This window comes from Bos grunniens, chromosome 25 (assembly GCF_055505025.1).
Source record: "Bos grunniens cultivar Pamir isolate PY7600 chromosome 25, Bosgru_T2T1.0, whole genome shotgun sequence".
Lineage (NCBI taxonomy): Eukaryota > Metazoa > Chordata > Mammalia > Artiodactyla > Bovidae > Bos > Bos grunniens.
The window spans coordinates 4,289,532-4,302,442 of NC_141189.1; the positions used below are offsets into that span (position 1 = coordinate 4,289,532).

The 12,911-nt window shown below is 42.3% G+C and overlaps 1 long non-coding RNA gene across 1 annotated transcript; it reads left to right on the forward strand.

The window, feature by feature from the left end:
- The first annotated feature begins 127 nt into the window (after positions 1–127).
- Positions 128–10,433, forward strand: LOC147344744 (uncharacterized). The gene is made up of 3 exons (XR_015154246.1): positions 128–1,350; positions 6,897–7,013; positions 7,114–10,433. It is a non-coding gene; the product is annotated as an uncharacterized LOC147344744 (long non-coding RNA).
- Positions 10,434–12,911: the final 2,478 nt, after the last annotated feature.

Below are 12,911 nucleotides of genomic sequence, written 5' to 3' on the forward strand. Positions count from 1 at the left end.
TTGAGTCTGAGAATCCTCATAGTTTAAGGGATAGGGCCCTTAAACTTAGGTGTTTTGTTTAAAAACAAAACAAAACTGTTTCTTCTAACTTGCTGTTACTCAAAAGGATTTTTTTTTTTTTTTTAAGGAAACATGTTTCTGTGTGATCGTGTGGAAAGCACAAGCCAGGACTTCCATGTGCCTCTTACTGGTTCTTCACCGGTCAATTCCCCCTTCAAGTTTTTTTTCCCTTCTGTTAAATGAGACAAAAACACACAATCCTGGCAAACCCTCCAGAAACTACTGCTACTCTTGATTGAGAGTAGTAACAACAGAAAAGCAACAACTTTTCTAAGAACAGGAACAACAGAAAAGCAACTACAGATGCCGGACATGGTTACAAAGCTGACCAGCTTCTGGAAAGGAGTAGTGGAGAATGAAGGGAGGGGAGAATCGCCCAGCACCCCCACCACACCGGCCACATTTCTCATGCCTTCCGTCCCTGTCCCCAGCTCCCTTCTCTCTTCCCCTGAGCGACACACTCCTTTTCTGGGTTTCTGCCGCTGCTCTCCTGGAGTTCGGATGGGGTTCGGATCCGAGCGTGGAAGGCAGGGGGTTTTTCCCGGTGAGGTTCGCGGAGCCCCCTCCTGACCTCGGTAGAGATGCCTTATTCCAACAGAGCCTTGGAGACTGATTCACTTCAGCGGGAAGCTATCTCGGGGCCAGCCTCTCTGAGAACACACAGCTACCGGAGGCTTCGGCCGCGCCTCTACAACGGCAGGCCACCCGCGGCTGGAGTGCCCCCGGCCCCGGACAGCTGCGCCGCATAGCGCAGCGAGAGGCAATAGACCACAAATCTAAGAAAACGGGAAACCGCCTGGCGTGCTGCAGTTCGTGGGGTCCTAAAGAGTCGGATACGACTTAGCGACTGAACCAGGGAAACCCGGGATTCAAACCACCGCCGCCTCCAGTCTACGGCACACGGATCCGTATTTGGGCCTAAAGGACGCGCGCCGCGAAGGGGCCACGCCGGGCGTCAGAGCTCGTCTCACCTCTCTGGGATGCGGGGGCCGGCAGTGAGTCGCTCTGTCCTCTGCGCCGCGCTTGGGCAGCCTCGGCGGTTAGGAGAATGGAGACGCCGCAGCCGGCGCGGCATCTTCCCCGAACGCGGCCCTCAGGGGGTCTCCCGAGTCAGGGACGCATCCCAGGCGGCAGTGCCTGTGTCCCCGCCCCGCGCCCCTTCTCGCGGCCTCCGGCCGCCCACGCTCACCAGGCAGCCGACCTCAACGCGCGACCACACGGGGACAGGCAGGAGGCCACAGGTACACCCCGCCCGCAACGGACGCGCGCTTGCGCGCAGAGCCCAACGCGGTGAGCAGGAGGCCCTCGGGAGGCGCAGCCCGTTGTGGGCGGGGCCTGTGAGGGCCCGGCCCGGCCCGCGCCCCCACAACATCCCCCTCACTCACAAGGAGCCAGTCCCTCCTCACCTCACCCTCGCCTCTCCTCACCTCCTTCACCTGCCCCTCCCCCTCTAACCGCCTCCTGGATCGCCCCAGCCCCAACTCCTCTGCGTCACCCTTCAGCCCCACCTGGAGGTGAGGGGCCTCCTCGCAGCCACCAGCGAGGGAGAGATTTAACAACACAGGTGAAAAGTTAAATTAGCCCAGCCAAGCAATTTTTAAAAACATGAATGAAAAAGAAGGGAGGGGGCAAATTTTAAGACGCAGTACACGACAATCGAAGGTAAATACAAATGCACACGAAGGAAGGGGAAAGAGCATCTCACACATTCTTCCGGAGATGACCGTCCTGAACTGTTCAGTTCAGTTCAGTCCCTCAGTGTCTGACTCTTTGCGACCCCGGCACACCAGGCTCTCTGTCCATCACCAACTCCCAGAGTCCACCCAACCCATGTCCATTGTGTCAGTGATGCCATCCAACCATCTCATCCTCTGTTGTCACCTTCTCCTGCCCTCAATCTTTCCCAACATCAGGGTCTTTTCCAGTGAGTCAGCTCTTCGCATCAGGTGGCCAAAGTATTGGAGTTTCAGCTTCAACATTAGTCCTTCCAGTGAGCACCCAGAACTGATCTCCTTCAGGATGAAGTGGTTGGATCTCCTTGCAGTCCAAGGGACTCTCAAGAGTCTTCTTCAACATCACAGTTCAAAAGCATCAATTCTTCTGCACTATGATTTTTCCAGTAGTCATGTATGGATGTGAGAGTTGGACTGTGAAGAAAGCTGAGCGCCGAAGAATTGATGCTTTTGAACTGTGGTGTTGGAGAAGACTCTTGAGAGTCCCTTGGACTGCAAGGAGATCCAACCAGTCCATTCTGAAGGAGATCAGTCCTGGGTGTTCTTTGGAAGGACTGATGCTAAAGCTGAAACTCCAATACTTTGGCCACCTCATGCGAAGAGTTGACTTATTGGAAAAGACTGATGCTGGGAGGGATTGGGGGCAGGAGGAAAAGGGGATGACAGAGGATGAGATGGCTGGATGGCATCACCAACGTGATGGACGTGAGTTTGAGTGAACTCCAGGAGTTGATGATGGACAGGGAGGTTTGGCATGCTGCAGTTCATGGGGTCGCAAAGAGTCGGACACGACCAAGTGACTGAACTGAACTGAAGCTTTCTTTATAGTCCAACTGTCATATCCATACATGACTACTGGAAAAAAACATAGCTTTGACTAGATGCACCTTTTTTGGTAAAATAATGTCTCTGCTTTTCAATATGCTGTCTAGGTTGGTCATAACTTTCCTCCCAAGGAGTAAGGGTCTTTTAATTTCATGGCTGCAATCACCATCTGCAGTGATTTTGGAGCCCAGAAAAATAAAGTCAGACACTGTTTCCCCATCTATTTGCCATGAAGTGATGGGACCGGATGTCATGATCTTAGTTTTCTGAATGTTGAGCTTTAAGCCAACTTTTTCACTCTCTTCTTTCACTTTTCATCAAGAGGCTCTTTAGTTCTTCTTCACTTTCTGCCATAAGGGTGGTGTCATCTGCAAATCTGAGGTTATTGCTATTTCTCCCAGCAATCTTGATTCTAGCTTGTGCTTCATCCAGCCTAGGGTTTCTCATGATGTACTTTGCATATAAGTTAAATAAGTAGGGTGACAATATACAGCCTTGACGTACCCCTTTTCCTATTTGGAATCAGTCTTTTATTCCATGTCCAGTTCTAACAGTTGCGTCCTGACCTGCATACAGATTTCTCAAGAGGCAGGTCAGGTGGTCTGGTATTCCCATCTCTTTCAGAATTTTCCACAGTTTATTGTGATCCACACAGTCAAAGGCTTTGGCATAGTCAATAAACCGTTAGGCGTGTGTATTTCTGACAGTTTTACTATAAAGAAAAAATTCTAAAGGATCATGAGGAGTCAGAGAACCGACCTAAGACAGAGGGTATTTAACACTTTACCACATGGTAAAAGGGCTTGAAGATTGATGGGAAGTAGTCTATGTACTGTGTTTTCTGGGGTTGCAGGAATTGGGTTATCGCTCAGACACGAGCTTATCTAAGGAAATATAAGTACTTAATTATTAACGTTGAACAGTAATATCCTCTGTGCCAAGAAAAGCTACTTACTTGTTTCTCTCTCACACAAACTTGTTTTCCTGGGAAAATTTCCCAGGCAATTCCAAAGGATTTGAAGGTGAAAGTGAGCGTGTTAGTCACTCAGTCTTGTCCGACTCTTTGGGACCCGACTAGGATCCTCTCCATGGAATTCTCCAGGCAATTTAAACCAATGCAAAATGGGAATTACAGGGAATTTGGAGAAATTATCATGCAAGCATCCTATTTAACACTGAAATTAGAATTGGCTTGGCTGTCAATAGGATTTTGGGACTATTTTTTAAGATAAAAATGCACTTTTAAAGAATAGAAAAAACAGATTTCAGAAAAACTAAGAAATTTTACTTTTACTTGCAAGTCATTTGATTCCTATACTTCTCCCCTTTCTATGTAGGTGGTAATATTGCCTGCTTAGTAAGAAATTCCTTTCTTAAAACTTTCCTCTGAGCCTCCATGTTTGTATTGATAACAACAGTAAGAAATAACACATTTTGAGCCCTTACCACTAACAGGCCAAGAGCTGTTATAAGTTTCCACTTGTTTGATACTAACAACACAGCTGGGAGGTAGCCATTCTGTTGAGGCAACAGAGGCACAGTTTTATTGAGGTAGGAGTGACATACAGTGTATTGAATGTGTACAAACTACACAATTTCATAAGTTTGGGCACAAGATATATCTATAAAACCATCACCACATCAAGATATCTCAGTTGGGAAAGAATCCACTTGCAATGCAATAGACGCCGGTTCGATTCCTGGGTTGGGAAGATCGGCTGGAGAAGGGATAGGCTACCCACTCCAGTATTCTTGGGCTTCCCTTGTGGCTTAGCTGGTAAAGAACGCACCTGCAATGCGGGAGACCAGGTTCGATCTCTGGGTTGGGAAGATCCCTTGGAAAAGGGAAAGGCTACCCACTCCAGTATTCTGTCCTAGAGAATTCCATGGACTGTATAGCCCATGGGGTCACAAAGAGTAGGACACATCTGAGCGGCTTTCATTCATCGCTTATATCACATCAAGATAATGAACAGATCAGAGCCCCCAAAGTTTCCTCATGCTCCTTTATAATCCATGCTGCTAAGTTGCTTCAGTCGTGTCTGACTCTGTGCGACCCCATAGACGGCAGCCCACCAGGCTCCCCTGTCCCTGGGATTCTCCAGGCAAGAACACTGGAGTGGGTTGCCATTTCCTTCTCTAATGCATAAAAGTGAAAAGTGAAAGTGAAGTTGCTCAGTCGTGTCCAACTCTTAGCGACCCCCTGGACTGCAGCCTGCCAGGATCCTCCGTCCATGGGATTTTCCAGGCAAGAGTACTGGAGTACTGGAGTGGGGTGCCATTGCCTTCTCCGTTATAATCCATACTTCTTACTTATCCCTAGCGCCCCCTCCCACAAATTCCCAAGCAATCATTAATCTTTCAGTTGCTATAGATGAGTTTGCATTTTCTAGAACCTTTGAATTTTACATGGAATCGTATGCCTTTTTTAATGGCATCTTGAAGGCAACAGAATTATTTTAAGGTCCATCAGTGTTGTTGAATGTATCAATATTATATTCCATTTTTATTCCCAAGATGTATTCCACCACATGAACAAACCATTCCCTGTTTACTCATCCACCTGTCACTGGACATTTGAGTGGGTTTCAGTTCATTCATCTTATGTAAATACCTAGAAGTCGAAGAACTGAGTCATATGGTAGATGCATATTTAACAGTTTAAGAAACTGCCAGACTGCTTTACATTCCCACCATTGACGTGTGAGAGTTTACGCAGCTCCACATGCTTGCCAGCATTGGCTGTAGTCAGTTTGTTTAGTTACAGCCATTTTCGTAGGTGTGCAGTAGTATCCTATCATGGGTTAAATTTGTATTTTCCTGGGAACTCCCAGGTGGTCCTGTGGTTAAGATGCCATGCTTCCATTGCAGGGGGGCTCATAGCATTACAGGAGGGGGTCACAGATTCAGTCCTTGGTTGGGGAACAGGGATGCTGCATGGCACAGCCAAAAAAAAATTTTGTATTTTCCTAATGATTGGTAATGCTGAGTTTCTTAATTACATTCATGTAACTAATTACCATCCATATAACTGCTTGAGTGAAGTGCCCAAATCTTTTGCCCATTTTTTAAAATCAAGATTCTTTGTTTTCCTATTATTGAACTTTCTGAGTTCTTTTTTTAGAAGTTGAAATGCATAATTAAATTATTAGAGATAATCAGTAAACCTTTACATCCACTACTAGAATATACACAGTCAGCAGAATTCAGTGCTTACAGGCTGTGAATATAATGCAAAACAGTAAAGAATAGCTACTGAGTTAATTAAATATTTCCATTTTTATTAATTGTAATCATTTAAATTGAAAAGGACTGTATTTGGTGTATAATACATTTAATTAGTTCATATATTTATGAACTATTTATTATCATTCTGCTGTCAGATTATTTTTATTGTTGGGACTTTTTATTTAATTGAACTATGTTTCTGGATATAACTCCTGTATCAGATATGTGACTTGTAAATATTTTCTCCCAGTTTTATCATCCTCTTAACAATGTCTTTTGAATTTCTTGATTTTACTAAAGCTTAATTTATCATTTTTTCTTTTATGGATCTTCTATCTAAAAAACATTTGCCTAACCAATTGTTCAGAAAATTTTCTCCTCTGGGGACTTCCCTGACAGTCCAGTGGTTGAAAACCTCTGTGTTTCCACTGCAGGGGGAATGGGTTTTATTCCTGGTTGGGGAACTAAGATCCTGCGTGCATTGTGCTGTAGCCAAAAAGGAAAAAAAAAAAGAAAAATTTCTCCTGTGTTTTATCAGAAGCTTCATGGTTTTAGGTTTTACATTAAGTATACGATCTATTTGGGTGGATTTTTGTACCTTGAGGGAGGTGTAGATCAAAATACAATTTAATCCAAGATTCTATAGGAATTCAGAAGAAGAAAACAGAATGATGGAAAGGCAAAGTTACACAGTATTGTCTAAGAATTTTCCAGATTTTATGAAATGTGTCATCAAGCCAGAAAACAAAATCGGTTCTGTAAATTTTCAAAATCCATATTTCCTCATTAGACTACTGTCTTTTATTATTATTTGCGGGAGTTCCTCAAATACTTTAGATATTGCAAATATTTTCCCCCTCTGATATCTAAGTTTATCTCTAGAACGCTTCATAATACAAATTTATAAATTTTGAAGCAATCAAATTCTTTTTTTTTTTTTTTTTGTCTCATGGCTATGATATTGGAGTTTTGTTATTTCCTACCCTGAGGTCACAAAGATATCGCCTACATTTTGTTCTGCTAATATTATGGCTTTACTTTTATATTCAGGTCTTTAATTATTTGGCATGCACTTCTTGATATGAGGTTAAGCAGGGATCCAGTATCATCAGCCAATTGCCTTAACATCATCTGCTGAATAGTCTGTGCTTTCCTCCTGTTGGTAAGGTAAGTTGCTCCCTCTTTACTATTCCTCTCCCACAGAAATTTATCAAGGCTCTCAAAAACCTCAGCTGAAAATTTTATTAAAATTGCATTGAATTTGCAGATGAAATTGGGGAGAATTGACATCATTCCTTCCAAGGGCATCGAAATACCACTTACTAGGATTGCTGGATTATAATAACAAATGCAACTGCAGAGAAACACTGCTGATATTTGTAGGTTGTATGACCTCTTCTATAAGTTCTAGTATTTTACCAATGGGTTCTTATATTTTTCCGGATCATGTTATCTAAGAATAATGATATTTTTTCTCTCTTCCATTGAAAACCTTATATCACCTTTTCCCTTGCATGGGCGCTCCAGCACTGTGTTAAATTATAGCAGGATGGTGAACACACTTGTTTCCAGTTGATATACCCAAAGCAAAGGGCTTCCTATCTTGGAGAAATAGTTTAAGTCAAGCAGGTTGACAAGCACTAGGGAAGACTTTCTGTCTCAGAAAATTCTTAAGCCTTCTAATCTAAATGATGGGTTCCAGCCTTTGCCAAGGGCAAGGTTCTGCTTGGTCAGAATTAGGGAAAGAAAAAAATCAAATCCTTATTTCCCTTAGTCACAAACCTATTCATTCACTGGGCATTTCATCCGAAATGTGTACCATTTTTTCCCTTGTCACACTGGCATCAAGGCAGAGGTAGGTCTTAGGTAATAATCTTCAGATCAGAGGGATACAATTTAGTCCCGTGGAGAAATGTATCCGAGAAATGTATCCAAAAAATGTGGATTGATTCATGACCCAGGTCAAATTTTCCTCATCTGTTTTGCTTTGTGGACAGGAAACTCTTATGCCTACACTCTGTTTATCAATGCTTATTAAGAATCTGCCCACACCTATTAGGATAGCTATAGTTTTTTAAAGGAAAACAACAAGTGTTGGTGAAGATATGGGGAAATTAGAACCTGCACGTGTTGCTGGTGGGAATGTAAAATAGTGCAGCTGTGTTGGAATACAGTTTGGTGGTTCTGCAACAAGTTAAACAGAATTACCGTGTGAATTCCAGCAATTCCACTCCTAGACTTTACCCAAAAGATCTGAAACAGGGACTTACACAAATACTTGTACTTGAGTGTCCACAGCAGCACTACTGACAATAGTCAAAAGGTGGAAACAGTCCACATCAATGGATGAGTGGATAACTAAAGTATGGTCTATACACACAATGGAATATCACCCTGCCTCAGAAAGGAAGAAGGTGCTGATACACACTACAGTGTGGGTGAGCTTTGAGAACATTGTACTAAGTGACATGACCACACGACTGTGGTCACATGTTGTTTAATTCCATTTATATGGAATTAATTTAAATATTTAAAGTTATTAAATTCTATTTAAATATCCAGAACAGGCAAATCTATGGAGAGACAGTAGATTGGTGATTGCTGCGGTTTGGGAGGGGGAACCAGGAGTGACAGCTTAACAGGTATGGGGTTTCCTTTCCAAGTGATAAAGATGCTTAAAACTGGATGGAGGGGGTTGTGCACAATACGGTGAATGCGCTGAATGCTGCTGAGCTCTTCACTTCAAAATGGTTAATGTGATGTAAATTTTACCTCAATTAAAACAAAAAAAGAAGAAGAAAGAATCTACATGTGATTTCTACTGCAAGGGTCCAGAACATTAGGAGGAATGTCTGGATGAAGTATATATGGTCCAGTGGGAGAAGAATAGATGTGTTCTGACCTCTCTAGGGTTCCTTAGTTTTCCAATGACACTCGCAGAAGAGATACTCCAAGTCTCTCAGATACACAAACAGATCCAGAACCTTCTATGTATGGAAAGTGCAGTATTTGCTGGTCTTTGGCATAGAACTTCACACATGGTCTCAGCAGGGCTGACATATTTCAACATTGTGGACCAGTCACACCCCACAAATTCTGGGATCCACAAGCAACTTTTTAGGGGGTTCCCCATTGACGACCAAGGGTAAGGATATGGTGAGTGGGCATATATACCCCTTCTCACTCTGTCTAGTGTGTTTTTCCATACCACTGAGGCTACAAAGCTAAAAACTTCATTTCCCAGACTTCCTTGCTGCTAGGGTTCTCGATTCAAGCTAGGCTCTACCAGTTAGATGTGCTTGTGTGCGATTTGGTGATGGAAAAAGTAGAGTGGTCTTCCTATTGCTTCAAGCACTGGCTGGGAAACACACTCAGAGTGGGAGCAAGATCCTGGTTCCTCCCTGATCCAATTTGTGCCTTAAGACCATTCACTTCATACCTAAAGTTGTCTGTTCCCAGTCAGTGTTCATTTTTACATTCTGACCTGCCTTTACCCCCAGCCCTGTTCTTCCATGCCTGACTACTTGGTCATGATTACCACTCTGTCAGTTTCCCCCTGTTCCACAGAAACCTCCTTCCTGAAGCTGTCCATCCTCTAGCTCAAATCGGACTGGTGTGTAGCTGTTGGTCTGGGGAGCTCTTTCTCATGGACTGGCTCTGCTATTTCCTACATTCCAAATCTTTTTCTTTCTTCAGTGATTCTTTTCATTTCTCACGTGGCTCTGACAGGGTAATAGGCAGGAAGGCCAGGGGTCTCCAAACGGAGGAAATAGACTGCAAGTATCAGACATTTTTTTAATCTCTCTCTTAAGCTGCAGGAGGAAACAAACTACTAGCGTTAGATTTTTCCCTCCTTCTCTATACAAATTTAAAAAGAGATTTCTTTTTAAAATTATGTGTTGCCATGACAACACCTGGTTCCACCTGAGCTTAACTTTCTCAGACCTTGAGATGGCATCACCGACTCAATGGACATGAGTTTGAATAAGCTCCAGGAGTTGGTGATGGACAGGGAAGCCTAGCATACTACAGTCCATGGGGTCACAAAGAGTCGGACGTGACTGAGTGACTGAACTGAACTGATGACGACACCTGGTTCTACCTGAACTTAACTTTTCTCAAACTTTGAGATAACCAATGCATTTTTCTTATAGAAATGTTTGTCTTAAGCTATGTTAATTAACCGTGTATTTACCCTAGACTCTGTCTTCAAGTCTGTTCACCTAAGACTCAGAACCGACTTGACAAATCAGTATGTTTTACTCATGCAAATGTTCTCTTAAGCCATGTTAATGAGACTGTATTTGCTTGGAAACCTGCCTTTCTTCAAGATTCATGTCAATCATTTTATGGCCCCGGACAACTCACCTTGTGCCAATGTTATCTCAAAATGTGTGTTGTGGGTGAGGGAACTGATGTCAGTCTGAGTTTTGAGACATTTCCTTTCTTTAATTAGCAGACTGCCAGCAGCTATATAACATCCAGCTGAAGACTAGCAGGGAGGCATTCTTTCTGCCACCTGCTGATGTCTATGTCAGAAGCTTTCTCTATCTCTCTTATACTTTAATAAAACTTTATTACACAAAAGCTCTGAGTGATCAAGCCTTGTCACTGGCTCCAAATAGAATTCTTCTACTCCAGAGGCCAAGAATCCTGTCGTCTTTCATGGCTCAGCAATAACCTTTCAGTTCCCAACCATAGTGAATGGATGGTAAATTTTCTGAATTCTTGCATGTCAAAAAATATCATTATTTGTCCTCATAAACAGAAGAGCTTGTCTGGATATTGAATTCCAGGTAGAAAATTATTTTTTCCTTAGGGGAAAAAAAATCAACCTAGTAGCATTGAGCACCCCAGCACCCAAACTGTGGTCCCTAAATATCACTCCCCTCTAAAGGGAATCAGGGCTTTTGGAGAAAAGGCTAACTATACGTTTTGGGTAGGAAATTTTCAAGGTAAGCCTGGCACATCCTGTCATATAAGGAAGTAAGGAAGCTATTAATGATTGTTACTGTTGAATAAAAGGACATTGGAGCCAACTTCAAGAGGCTCCAGTTAGCTATAGATGAAACAATTTGAGCATTAATAAGAACAGTAAAAAATGAAAAAAGTACTAAAGTTTAGATAACTCAAAAGGAAAACAATAGTAACTGCAATGGATTAAAATGATTCTCAAAAAATCATCTCTTTGAAACCTGTGGAGGATGCTAAAGAATCAAGTTTTTTTAAAAACTGATAAAAAATCCACTCCGAGTAGAATAGTGGTTGCCAGAAATGGGGAAGGGGGAAATGGGGAGATATTGGTCAAAGGGTAAAAACTTCCAGTTATAAGTTCTGGGGATCTAATGTATACATGGTGATCATAGTTAACGACACTGTAGTGTAGACTGGAAAGTTGCTAAGAGAGTAGATCTTACATGTTTTCATCACAAAAAATAATAATGGTAACTATGTGAGGTGATTGATGTGTTAATATTGTTACCCTTATTGTAACAATTTTGAAATATATATGTGTATCAACTGATCACATTGTACACTGTAAACTTACACAATGTTATATGTCAATTACATCTCAGTGGAACTGGGAAAAATGAAAATGCATTAACTTATTTTAAAAAGAAAGAGTCAAGCTTTTTCTTTTTTCTGCCTTTCCTACACAAATTGTTTGAGTTACAAAATAGTTGATAAAGGAAAGCTTCTATTTGAGGAAGCAAGCAGCTAATACATGAGAAAGAAGTGGTCAATTATTGCCATTGTAACCCCTAGTGAATTATCAGATCTGAGCACTAATCATCAATAGTGCTAATGTCACACTAGGAGAGACATCCAGACCTGTGTGTGCTTCCTGGTGAAAGTACACACCACCAATGAAGTAGTCTTTGGATGGGGCATGGTAAGGAACATGAATCGGATTCATTTTCAAAAATGTAGGGTAAACATATTAATGACATGACACATCCACATGCAGTAAAGTCCAGACTGTGGGAACCACCACAGGACAAAAGAGCTCATCTTCCCAACAAATAAATTCCAGGGGGAAAAAAATAAAATTTGGGGACCCTCAAGATTAAGAGAGACATAAGAAACATATCAACAAGTTGCGATATATGAACCTTATCTGGATTCTGACTCAGACGAATTATTAAAACACACGACACACTTACAAGACAGCAACATCTGAACACTGCATGATATTGAACAATTATTGTCAGCAACTTTAGGCATTAAAATGGTATTGTGGTTTGTGTTTCTTCAAGAATCCTTACCTTTTTGATTTAAGGTAATCCTTACCTTACCTTCCTTACCTAGACTCAAATAGCTAACAGATGACATGATAAGGCGGCATCCCAGGTGGCACGAGTGGTAAAGAACCCACCTGCTAATGCAGGAGATGTAAGAGACGTGCGTTTGATCCCTGGGTGGGGAAGATCCTCTGGTTGAGGGCATGGCATCCCACTCTGGTATTCTTGCCTGGAGAATCCCATGGACAGAGGAGCCTGGTGGGCTACAATCTATAGGGTCTAAAAGAGTCAGACACGACTGAAGTGACTTAGCACTCACTCACAAGCAGCAGCAGCAGCAGCACAACATGGTAAGATGTCAAGAATTTGGCTTAAGACAATCAAGGCACTGGAAGAGAGAGTGGTCAGTAGGAGTGTAGGTGAAGCAAGTTTGGCCAGAAGTTAACAATGACTTAAGGTAGGTAATGGGCACAATTCATTCAGTATACTGTTCTTTCAAGTTTTGTATATATTTGAAATCTTCCAGAATAAATCTCAAAATAAAAGGAGTAATTCCCAGAAGAAGGTTGCAGGGTTTACTTCAGTTATGTTAATGAGAAATCTGTATGTCAGTGTATTTCTGTTTTTCTACAGGGGGCTGAATTTTTTCCTCTCTAGAAAATTTTAAAATCAATATTTGTTAGAAGTCTATATTTGTTGTCCTGGATTTTCACAAGAAAGCATCTAGCAGTAGAGTCCCTTCACTCTGCTCAGCACTTGGTGTACCCTTTCATTCTGAAGACCCAGGTCCATGACCACTAGGAAATTATTGTCTGTTATTTCT